This window comes from Anarhichas minor, unplaced genomic scaffold (genome assembly GCF_050575085.1).
Source record: "Anarhichas minor isolate MPS153535 unplaced genomic scaffold, ASM5057508v1 ptg000025l, whole genome shotgun sequence".
In the NCBI taxonomy this organism is placed as follows: Eukaryota; Metazoa; Chordata; class Actinopteri; order Perciformes; family Anarhichadidae; genus Anarhichas; species Anarhichas minor.
The window spans coordinates 13,075,148-13,088,382 of NW_027466471.1; the positions used below are offsets into that span (position 1 = coordinate 13,075,148).

General features: G+C 41.3%; 1 protein-coding gene across 1 annotated transcript in view; it reads right to left on the reverse strand.

Moving 5' to 3' along the window:
• Positions 1-13,235, reverse strand: part of edil3a (EGF-like repeats and discoidin I-like domains 3a) — a 125,921-nt gene that overhangs the window by 76,623 nt on the left and 36,063 nt on the right. The window lies entirely within an intron of this gene.

The following is a 13,235-nucleotide window of genomic DNA, read 5'->3' on the forward strand; positions in this document are numbered from 1 at the left end:
TTAACCAGTTTCCTCATGTTCACCTGTAATCCTTCTAATGCTCCGGCCCCGGCTTTAACTGTGCTTTGATGAGCTAGTACAGGACAATGTGTTACAGTGGCAAATCCCAAAACAGCCAGCATGACAACATGCCTCCTATACTGACAACACACAATTAGCATAGAGATGAAAAAAACAAGCACTTGTCAGAAGGAAACATCTCAATTATGGGAGGTTAATGCAATAATGGGGGATTATGTGTACGATCCTGTGAAGAACCGTTAACCTGAAAAATGACAACTAGCGCCTGCCTTATAGAGAACAACAATCCTCATTCAACAATTCAGCTTCTCAGTGTTTTGTAATTGTTACTATACTAATACTAATGCAGTTATTAATCAAAGGTACAGCAGGCCATATAAAACCACATTAATGCAATTCACAAACGAGTCATTTGTACAAAGGAATATGTGAAAAAATGTGAACGTGAAAAGCACACCCTCTAGAGACTAGTACTTCAAATGTCAAAGAAGTATATATAAAACATTAATGTACATCCACTCATTAGCCTTACCTGCTAAACCTTGATGGGCGCTGGCAGGAGAGAGGCACAGGGCACTATTATACAATAGCATTAAAACCATAAACAATCTGCAGGTCATTCTGCACACAGCACAATTCACTGTTATATTACCGCTGTAATCACACCACTTAGAGAAGTGATGTTGTTGTTACCCAGTAGGTTCATATCCTGCTTTGTTGCCACCAGTACTGTAGGTCCAAGTACAAAGGTGAGCCAAATGGGCAAGCTGCACTCAAATAGCCGGGAGCACAACATACCACAGAGAGGGGGAAACACAACAAGCCCATCTTACGATTTCCTTTCCTTTTATGAGAAGAGCAGGGAAAGGAAGACTTTAAAAGTGGTGTATTGCCAGTAACTCAGGTGGGAGAAAAGGGATTACTTCAGAGAATGCAGTTAAGTCGGCCAACATAAAATAGAGAAGAGAGGTGATGAGAAGCGAGGAGAGGATTGGAGGGACAGAAACTGTGAAAGAAAGAGAGAGAGGAGGGTGTAACGGAGAAATATGAGCAGGCCTAGTGGTCAGGTAAATAAATGCAGTGTTTCTGTTTACGCAACACAGTTACAGGCATGCATCCAAGGAGTTCCCCTAATAGTCAGATTCGTCCATTCTGCAAATTAACAACATTTGCAACTGATGTCTTTAGTTTAATGGCAATGATGCCATCTTGGTTATAATGGATTTAACAAGCCAGTTTGTGTAAAGATGTCCACAGCGGATGGAGACAATCAAACTAAAAGGCGTATAATTTAATATAATACAACACACTGGCTCTCCAATAATACTACTAGTGAAGGTGACAATGTTCTTTTTGTTGAAACTGAGCCAGGATGATGTTGATTTCACTTATACTGTATTTGGTGTTATTACATTAGATTGTAACAATATACAACAACAAGGTTTTGATGTTTTGTCCACCTGCTGCACATACAGTGGGGGACAAAATACAATTGGCCATTGGTCAGTAACACCAGGCAAATGATGTAGCAAACAATGATGGGCTAATACAGTGTATTATATTGCACAGGTGCATATTTCATTATGCCAATCATCAATAACACTAATTTCTTTATTAATGAATATAATGCAATTTTATAAATTAATTGGTTATTGTTGTGAGACATATTACAATTAGGATTAATAAAATGATTAATATCATATAATATACTCTTGTCATTATTAACATCATCATCATATTCCTTACCTCTTGCCTCAGACAATACCTCCGGACACTATGAACCCCAGAATACATCTGATCTGTCTCTGTTCAGACTCTCATCGGTCCACTGGAATGTCCCGCTAGCTGGCTTTGCTCCTCTATTGCTATCTAAAAAGTGTCTCAGTCGGACAATAATGAGAGCAATGAATAGTGGTATATGTCGGGAACGCTAAATTGGCTTTTGTGTGTCTAGAGAGCAGGAGGAGACCTGGGAGGGGTGGGGGGGGGGGTTATCTGTGCCCTCTCCGCTGGACTGCACTGACCTCTGTGGCGCCTGCACCTGCTACAGCCACACAAACACACAGCCGATGAATCCGCTTTCCAGTTCATTCAACAGTAAAGGTATTGTGTCAAATCTTGCACAACGAAGGATGTATATGTGCCATAAAGATGAGGCAAAACAATGATGAAGCTCCATCGGTGTGCAGCATTTAGGGGGATCTATTGCCAGAAATTGAATGTAACAATATTAAGTATGTTTTCTTTCGTGTTTAATCACCCGAAAATAAGAACCATTGTGTTTTGTAACCTTAGAATGAGTCGTTTATATCTAGATACAGAGCGTATCCTCTTCACAGAGCCAGCCGCCATCTTTCTACAGTAGCCCAGAATGGGAGAAAACAAACACTGGCTCTAGTTAGAGTCATTTGCATTTTTTGCATTGACCGCCATAGTTCTCCTTCACGCATTGGCACACAGGAGGAGTTTCAGTTGGTTGCAAACTCTGCGAACTCACTGTTAGATGTCGCCAAATCCTACACACTGCACCCTCAAACCCTGTCTGAGTGTAATTAATTATGCAGTGATCCGTGTTAGAGAATAAGAGTTTAGAGAACTGACATCAACCAAAGTCAGAAAACAGATATTTTTAAGCATTTTTAATAGTATTTCTAAAAGGAAAAAGAAAACAATGGATACACATGTTCTCCATCTGTGGTACAAATTGTTTTCCTCAAAAGATAACTGCGGAAATTGTATTTACAGAGCTGATTTACACTAAAATAAGCATTTTCATTTCAGCTGGACTTAACTATATATATGCAGCAGCACCAGTGAGCCTAAACTGGCCCCAAACAACAACATAAACCACACAAATGATTGGAATAAATGCCTGCTAATAGCGTGTAATCCTCTCAAACGTGTAAAGCCCCCAAAGTTAATTAGCAGAATTAAAGGTAATGTCCCAGCAGTATTGCCCCTACATCTCACCCACTTCCTTCATTAAATTACAGTCAGATGTTGGGTAAATCTGGGTAAAGCCCTCTCTTTCCTCTGCCAAGACACTGTAAGCCACACAATTGGAGGTTAGTCAAGATTTTGCTTTCCTGTGGAGATGTCTCATCGTGTTACATCTCTCCATCTGGACTCATTTTAGCCCTCATACACAGTTTCCCCTGGGGAAGTTTCATCTCATCTTATCCGTCTTCATGTCACAGAGCCAGTGAACCCACACTTGTTTGGTAAGCAAGCTGGTTCTCTTGACATCTTTATCGGGGCAAGGAGTAGTTGTTTGACCTCTACAGTCATCGACAGCAATGAAGTGGACAACTGGTTGTTTATGCCTGCCACATAATTAACCCCTGACCATGAACACTCGTACTTCCAAAGAGGTAATCATCCTATTTTTTTTTGTGTCCATAGTTGATGAGGTTTACCCTGGGATGCCCTGTGATTCATGTTGGTATACTGCAGATGTTGGATCTGATAGTGAGAAAAGACTGCAATCCACGGACACATTGAATGAATTTATGAGGGGTAGAAGGAAAAACACACAGCCAATGATTTAAATGACTTGAATGCTACTCTGACCAGGAATAATGTTTATCATTAGCGTATAAGCTCTGTGACAGACTCGCTTTGTTAAGGATGTCTGAGTGACAATCAAAACCATTTGGAATACTTTTATGGGGCCCACCCCAAGGACATAAAATACAGCCCTGATTCCAGGCTCATACATACTGCGTATACTCGACAGCACATGGCGTCATCATTCAGTGACCACCGAGATACATCTAAGGGAGCAAAACACTGCATAAAATGTTTTGCACATTACATGTTATACACATGGGAACAATATAAAAACGTGTTTAATAATGGAGTTGTGGTTTTGAGAAGAACAGCTTATCCTGGGCTGTCCTCTCCTACATTCCCTCAGTGATTTGTGTGCTCATCTATCCTGTGATGCAATCTTCACGCTTATTTTTGTTGTTGTGAATATTACTTTTCCCCACTCATTTTTGTCAGTTTTGATGCAACGCAGACCTCTATTGAAAGGGCAGAGTTATAAAAGCCATCTGCTGTATGTACAGCACAGAGCGAGGGTTTTATCCGACTGCATTTGATCACGTTATATCTAATCTCATCTCTCCTGTTCTTGTGTGATTGAATGTTCACTAAAGCTTTACCATTTACTGTAAATGCAATACACGTGCATACGCACACATTGCATTTACAGTATCTATGTTTAATAGACGATGGCCTGCCTATTGAATTCCCGGCTGAATAGTTCTATAACGCTACTGTACTTCAAGTGCTGACTTGTCCTCAGAGCTGCATCTTCATATATGGGCGATCAGCCTTGGATGCCTTGTTTGACAGGTGCTGGTGCAGTGAAATGTGTCGACTCCACTCTACACAAGGCCGGGACAAGACCTGTCTCTCCAAGTTGAGTCAGAGATAGAAGATGGAACATGGAAGTGCCTGTCTCCACTGTCAATCTATCCTGTCAATCTATCCTGGCCTTACCCATGTCACTGAAGTGACTATCACCACATAAAACAGGATTCCTGTCTGGAATCTGATGACGTGCAACAACCAGTTGAAAGAGATGTTTACTATTACCCGATGTACACTTAATATGTGTTTTCACAGTGATTCACTTCTGCATGGTCATGTGTATCTCGACTTACCATGAGTATTGATTTTATTGATCTCCTACATAGAAATGAAAAAAAATAACATGATCTCACATGCAGGTTAGATTTCGCAATGGCACAAGCTGTATGTTTTAAGGGATATGATGATGCATGGAGCTGTGAATTCAGGATTAAGAATAGTGTTGGAAGACACTTTTTGAAGTGGGATTATCCCATTTAGAGGTTATTCACAGCAGCACTCCAGAAGCCTTTGGAAAGGTATCTTAAGATGCATTGCAGAGAGGTTTGAGTATCTTAGAAGCAAAACCCCTCATCATTTCTAAGACATGCAGACCGGGGGTTTCTGTCGAAGCTGGGGAGAGCAGAATGTGAAGAGTCCTCGGCTTGGGGGCAGATTGACACTTGGTGGAAAGCTTTAAGTGTCATTTTAAGCTTGCAGAAGGAGCCTCCACAGTAGGTGTGTGAGGAGAATAATGATGTAGCCCGAGTGTGATCCAAAAGCTCTTTAACATCATTGAGGTACACTTACTAGAATGTAAAAAATGAAAATGAAAGAAAGTGGAGGCAGGCCAAAGAGCAAAAATAAGGTGGAAAATAAGGATAACAAGAGATGCCTGCCCTTAGGAGACCACATTATTTGAGTATATACATTTTTAACAAACTATAAATACAAAATGTTGTTTTTAACATAACTGACAGCCTTAGTTACATCCAGGTGGCACAACAGGGTTGCTACATACAACGTCAGGGGATATCCAAAGTTATTACAGTTGGAACCTCTGGTTATTATGAACGTATGCACCAAATGTCCCTACAATCCATCCACTCGTCATATTTCAATATGGATGTCAACCCCATTGTGACCCTGGAGGAAAAGTCAGGGGACCACCAAAGTCAGTAGAGTACATCGTTTGGGAAACATGGATAGCTTTAGCAAATGTTAAGGCAATCCATCTGATAGTTGTCAAGATCTTGAATCGGAACCAACAATGTCAACCTCATGGTGGTGCAGGAACTAAAGTCAGAGGAGATCGCCGAAGTCGGTAAGATTCATCTTCTCGGGACAATGAAAGTCTGTACAAAATGTACTGGCAGTCCATCCAAAAACATATTTCACTCCGGACCAAAGTAGTGGCTCAACCAAACAACATAAAAGAAAGACTGGAATACCGTTTTTTATATTAAAGACAAGAACACTCCAAGGCAAGTAGATATGAAGCATGACTGAAGTTTAGTTCAAAACATAACATCTGAAGAAAAAGTTGCATCCTAAATATTTAAACTCATATCTACTAAAAGAAAAAAGGATTTTGATAAGGGTCAGATTTAGAATGACTTATGCAGAGTTTAATATTGAGAGTGGGGCTGAATTAAGATGCTTCAGTGGTTTCAACAGAGAGTAATTTCACACTGATTTTATTAATTCATTTCTTTGCTGACCCTCTCTCTGATCTATCCTTATCTGTCTAGAGGAGATCCCATGAATGCTTTGGTAAAAAAAGTACTATAATCTTCATAAGGAACATTCACACATCTATATCATTTCATCCACGCTGAGTCATTTCTATGATTAAATGAGACACTGAATAATAACATAAGATCTCTCTGCTGGGCACCAGTCAAAATAATATGTTATGGCCGTTAACCTTAATTTCAGTCCCATTGAACACAAACTAAAACAACACTAATACTAATTTGGCAACATATTTACCATTCTGAATTACTGCAGTTCTGTGTCGTCAAGCTGAACATTTTTCAGCGTTCTGCTTTGGCCAGCCAGAAGCCCTGCGCAGGGATGAGTCTAACTCGTTCCACTTTTCCGCCACTTGGGATTTGGAAATGCATCTCTGTTTATGCTTTGGCCATCTGCCAAAAGGTCTTACTGTCTTACTGCAGAGGCTAGAAGGTGACAGCAAGGCTCAAGTGTCTGAGGGGGCCTTACACAATTAGGCCCCGGTAACAGCTTGTTCTCTACAACGCTCCCCCAGGAAGCATAGACCAGGTGAGTAGGGGGGGGGGGGGGGGGGGGGAGAAACCCACTAAATTAAATTAAATTAAACAAATGCATCAATGCTCTTTCTTCAAAAGGCTCATGTCATTATTTTTCCTGCGGTTTTTCTTCATAAATACCAAGGTACTTATTTCCAAGGCTTTTGTTTCTAGTCATTTTCACTTTTAATCACAATAAACATAATGAAGAAATCCAAAGTTCTAAGAAAACCGTTCCTGAAGCACTTCTGCACATCCAATGTTCTTTTTAAAGTGCTGGCCTTTCTCTAAAAGACTAACAAAACGTCGGTCCTACCATTTTATATAGCATCCACAACCTGAAGGCATTCTGTGTCATTTAAGTTGGTTTTAACAACAAAGATGCATGGTGGAAAAGACTGTCCTGTCTGTAGTTTTACTAGCAAAGCACCACCTTGCCAAACAAGAAAGGTCATCTTACTCAAAGTGTGTTTCTACAGCAGTTTTTATTTGGCAGGATTTGCAGAACTGAGTGCTTACTAAAGGCATATGGAAAAGGTGATGCATCACTTTTATATCATCAATGATGGGTCAGAGGACTGACAAATGAAGGTGTGAGAGCATGCATGAGAACAACGCTGACAAGATCAGGGCCAAGCACTATGGATCCTGGTTAATATTGTCTGATGCCATTCTATGTATTCAATAAACCTGAAGAAAAACAGGTCAGCTTGTATCTGGTAAGCACAAGGCTCTTTCTAGAAGGCTAAATACAACATCTGTGTCAGTGGCACAAAGAAGGTGGCCCTAAACACCTTGATTCAAGCTCGTTTCCCCAGCTTGTTATCCAAAATGCCCTCTGACAGGGTCGGGATAGGGTCAGCTGCTCCTGGGATGGAGAAAGGAGCATAATAACACCAGAGAAAATAGATATTTGAAGTACAACACTGATCTTTGACCGGGCCTCCTTCACTTTGATGCATGCATGCACACACACAAAGAAGCACACACACTCAAAGCAAACAAAAAACATATATACATGACGGTACTGGATGCATGTAGAAAACAAGCCGTATATCCGTTTATCGCCACCAGGAGACTACTTCCCAGGGAGGAGAGCCTGTCAGGGGGTTTTAATTAGTTATTTGACGATATAAAAAGCAGGTGTGACGTCATGATTAACAGCTGTGATTGACTGCTCAGGTAATTGTACGTAGATTATGAATGTGGAGAGGAGATGTAACTTTTCAAACACAGACTGTTTATGAAGATCTTTATATACAGTCTACCTTCACTGACCGCGTCGCTGAGCAACATTTCCACTGACTTAGTAAAGTTAGCCCCGCCCTGAATTCAACTGAAACCTACTGACCTGCAGAATGCAAACTCCCAGTCAGAGTAATATGTCAGGTATGCCTTCAGTAGCCCAACAACAAAAATAATTTATTATTATTTTCCTCCTCAGATATATTGATGAACGCCATGTGCCCAAAGTAAAGGTGGATCTGATGTTTTCTTTTTAAATATCAAATGAGTGGTGAAAAAGATACTAAAGTGCATTTCTTAACACAGTTAAGTTCTCTAAAGGACAGATTTAGACCAGATTATGATTGAACCGCACAAAAAGAGGCGTTCTGCTCGCCTTGAAGTAAGAAAGACGAAATGTGCAGTGAGCTGAAACAACAGGGCTGCTGGCCCACGAGCATATCCGTCTTCCCATTTTGATCTGCGGCGACTCCTTCGAGCCAGAAAGAGAGTATGCAGGCCCACTGAATGGCTCCCCATGAATCGTTGATCATTGGCGTCTGACGGTTTGGCTGTGTGTGAGATTGTGGTCGTTTCTTTGGATGTTTAGGGGAGTATGGAGCCTTCCCCCCGGGCTTCTCTACACTCATCTCTTCCTGTAAATGTAGCTTTCTAGCCACAGACTGTGAGTGAGTGAGTGGGCTGTGGAATTGTGAATGTAATACTGAGAGGGTGTCTGGAAATGTCCTCCACACAGCTCTACATCACAGTAATGGAGCGGTGGGGAGAGCCTTGAGGCCAGTGTTCACAATATTTTCGAGGGCACTTCTGTTCGTGGGGCACATTTTCAGATCGGTGATACAATGATGACCTTGGGAAACTCTAGCAGGAGTGAATCAAGGGAAACTCACAAGGGAAACAATGGCAGGTTTTGGAAGAATGTCACAAAAATGAACTCTGTTTTGTAAAATACATCAGAGACTCTTGAGTTAATAACCTAAGTTAATACTGTGGAATAGTGTTGTACTGAAATGCTGTTACAACATGTTATGTAGGTTTTTGACCCTAAGAACAAAAGAAGTGGACCAGAAGAAGTTTAACATTTTGGAATAGGTATAGATCATTATGAGAAAAGAAACCGGTGTTAGAAGTTATTCATGATAATTTATGCATTTAAAAATAAAAGTGGTGCGCAGATTAGCATAATTTCTTGTAACCTAGAGGCTGTTAAGACGAGGCAGATTTATACCTCACAGAACAGACCTCCGGCACTATGACTAAGCTGATGCCTCTGTTTATTTAGGTTAACATTCTGTGGACTAAGTACTCCTTCCGACGGTTTACCGTGGAAAAGTTTTTCTTGAACAAACTTTCTCTCACTAACTTTTATTTGTACTTAAATCAATCTAGCTAATCCATTTAGCTAAGCCTGCCCCAAAGACGTCCACCCTAAAACACAATTCAGCTATACTGCTCATATGATCTGAGACAGTTAGTGGATTTCACAACTTTCCCCCGGAGCTCTAAACAAAATAGCAAAAGCACTTTGTGGAGCTTTACAGCTGAGATGAAAAGGAAGCTGATATTGTGGCAATTTGCAAGCAAATTCGCTGGAAATATGGGTTTGTTTTATGGTTCAGAACTGGTATCCTTTCTACAAAATAACTAAGAACAGAAAGAGCCTTTGACACCAGACATCAGAGGGGCAGCTCACGAACTGATCTTGATACATGCTCATAGATATTAAATTTACCATTTCTCTATTAGAATAAAATATTTATAATATAATTTGGGATTTTTTGTGGGCCAGTGAGAATACTATTAACATTTAACAACTGCTACAAAAGGAGAAGGTAATTAGCATGCTTCATCGCAATCTTTGCTGGAGTGCCTTTAACCGGGCAACCTCACAGTAAGGAGGAGATACCAAGTGCCTCAATCATGGCAAGAGGGAGCAGAAAACCACGAGCCCAGCAATCTCTCTCCACCCCCACCCGCTGTCCTCTCTCAGTGGCCTCCATGGGAGCAGTGGCAGATACGCCGGCTAACAAGAGCTCCCTCCTCCACCTCCCTCCCTCCCCCTGCTATCACAACAAACTGAAGATCCGGCGCTACAAAGTCACCTCCTGTGAGGCAGTGGCAGGTTTGAGAAGGGCAAGTCATTTCTCGCTTTAAGAGGTGCAGGTAACCACTCGGAGGTGTGCTGGTAAAGTGGTGGGTGTTCACGGGGGTAGGAAGGGGTGCTGGGAAAATACTGTCAGACCTCTGCCTCTGCCTTGTACCTGACAGATACGGTCTATTGTTCCAGTCAGATGTTTAACGGTTAAGATGCGCATTACCACTGCCCTGCTGATACTTATTCATGTTGCTTCGGGCTGTAGGGCTATTGTCTGCGGTATCATCTTGACATTACTCAGTAAATTGAGCACAACACACAGATGCCAGCGAAACATAAATCAGATCTCATATTATTTCACCAGGCTTTCTCTTGCTCACTCTCCAAAGAAACCCAAGTGAAGGCGAGGAGTCAAGAAGCCTGGTGCCACTGTATACCTCCTTTTCACCTGCAAAACACAATAAACGGGTCACTAATGCACTCCTAAGTGAGGTAACACCGAGTAAGCACAGAGCAAGTGGAGTCTCTTTCTTTCTTTTACGCTAGGGGGCCACAGCCACAAACACCGGCTGATTACCCTGTGGCTAGGAGCTCTGGAGACAGCAGGGCTAATGCAGCATGATGGCAACTGTCAATACATGATCAAATACAGGGCCAGGCTTGAAAAAAAAGATCTCATACATCCTGCATTTAGCCTCGATCAATCCTGCCTTGCTGCTGTGTTTCAAAAAGAAAGGCAAAGGCATATCGATCAAAGACCGAGATAGAATCTGCTCCGAGGACTTGCAGGCCAAGGAAGGAAAGAGACAATTAGAGTTAGAAAGTGAACACCAATCATCTGAGAGATAATTTAGTCAAATAAACTTTGCTAATTTTTTTTATCTTGTACAGTGAAGTGTATCTGTTTCTTCATGGATAACCACCAGCCCGAACAGACTGGCTCACGCCAACATCTTTGAAAATTCCGATCAAGCTTTCCTTCTAAAAGAGAAAAGAGGTCGACATATCTTCATCTATTCTGCCAACTTTCAAAAGGTATGATTTACTTTTACTGCATCAAATTAAATTCAAATCGTGTTCAGCCTCACCATGAGGTGGGCCTCGTTCCACAAGGCTGTTTACGTGGAGACAATACGGCAGATTTTCTGTTCAGAAAAAGCAAAACACTTCCCCTCAAAAGAGTCCAACAGTTTATACTTTATTTGTCCTTGATAGGCTGATAACGTGCGCCCTGAATATGATCTGCAACCTCATGACGACTGAGGCAATCAGTCCCAACCTTCACACGGTGACAGGTCACCGTTACATTATAATGTTTGGCTACTCGCCCAATAGCGTACCACTTGTTCTCTTGTCACCACAGGGACATGACGCCACACTATTCAAAAGATGAACGGCTTTGAGATAATAAGGGCTCTCGTAATAAAAGCGGTGACATTAATTCTGGTTTTCTCAGGGGGTGTTGAGACTTGGACTTTTATAAAACAGTATTCACCTTTTTTCTTTATATTATTTCAAAAGCGAAAGCTTAAACCAATGCTACGGGATAACAACTTTAAGCACAAGCACATTATTAATGCAACGAGCAAAAGACACCGTTGTAGTTTAACGTTTAAGTAATATTTCATAAGACGGAAACAAGACCTTGTGAGATTCAGCTGCATGTAAAGTGGCTGAGTGAAATCAAACTTATAAAATGTTCACTTTAATGGCTGCTGTGACTGCACACCCTGCCAACGCCCTGAGCTGTGATTATCAGACATCTGCCCTCAATATGGAAACCTCAACACCTCAAGTAGAGTCATTGAAGGCTGCATTCTAAAAATAAAAAACAACAAAGCCGTCAACAACATTAAGTTCATACAGTATCCGCTCACCAAAGAAGTCCGAAACAGCTCGTACTCATACTAGCTGTCCATGTTCGACATCATTCCTGGCTACGCTTCATAAAACCGGCCCAACAGGCAGGATATGTAGTGCATGTGTTTAGGATAACGTTCACAGGTGTGAAATTGGATTTGGCACAGACAGCGCAAGGAGATAGTAAGAGCAACAGTAAAAAGCCAGGCCTGTCCCACACATATATTATGTTGCATCTGTGTGGTATACACAAAGCCAAACATGTATCTGGGCCAGTACTGATTTAAAGCACTGGATTAGATATAACTTAACATAAAGAGTAATCCTGCAAAATGATTCAATCCTGAATCCGACTTATACTGAATGCTGTGTGCGCTGAGTAAAAGGTTTGTTCCTTTTAAGGATTTTATAAATGACTCCAAGCAGCAGTCATTCATCCTGTTAACCCGAGGACTAATTCATGTATTCATGAATTCATAGTATTGACAGAGGCAGTACCAAGAAGTTATGTACAAGTTTGAACTGTGAAAATGGACACATCATTATCCACTCACAGTTGTGTGATAGTCATGAAAATAACACACACGTCACAATAGTTCAGCAGGATTCAAACGCCCGTTGCTTTTGTTTTGTTTCTTGGATCCTACAGATTTCTCAGTCAGCGTCTTTTTCTAATTGTGATCCTTTTCAGTGAGCTTGTCATCCATTAAAAGCCAACATCCTACCATAACAAAGCCAGCTAAGCTGTCATTCAAAAGGAACAATTATGAGTACGCCTTTATCATTTAATTGTGGGAATTATCCATACGCTAGATTTGATTATTAACTAAATGTTCCCTCTCTCTCTTACACACCCACTCTCTTTGATTCAACTGTAATGAAGGTGAGGAAAATTGGCAGACATTAATGTGTATTCAGCCCGTACCGAATCAGTTTGTCACCGCCCTAAGGGCTTAATAGGAAACAATAACTGAATTATGACATGAATACGAGGCAATTGCTCACAATTCAGGCTGGAGACAAACACAATGACAGGCCGTTGATATAGCGACTTGATTGATGTTTTGTGGGTTTTCATTAAAAGTGGAAAAAAAAGAAACAAATAATGACTCACACAGACTGTCCCAAAACAAAAGCCCCCTTTTTCAGTTTATCGCTAAATCTCTCTCTCTCTCTCTCTCTCTCTCTCTCTCTCTCTCTCCTCTCTCTCTCTCTCTCTCTCTCTCTCTCTCTCTCTCTCTCTCTCTCTCTCTCTCTCTCTCTCTCTCTCTCTCTCTCTCTCTCTCTCTCTCTCTCTCTCTCTCTCTCTCTCTCTCTCTCTCTCTCTCTCCTCTCTCTCTCTCTCTCTCTCTCTCTCTCTCTCTCTCTCTCTCTCTCTCTCTCTCTCT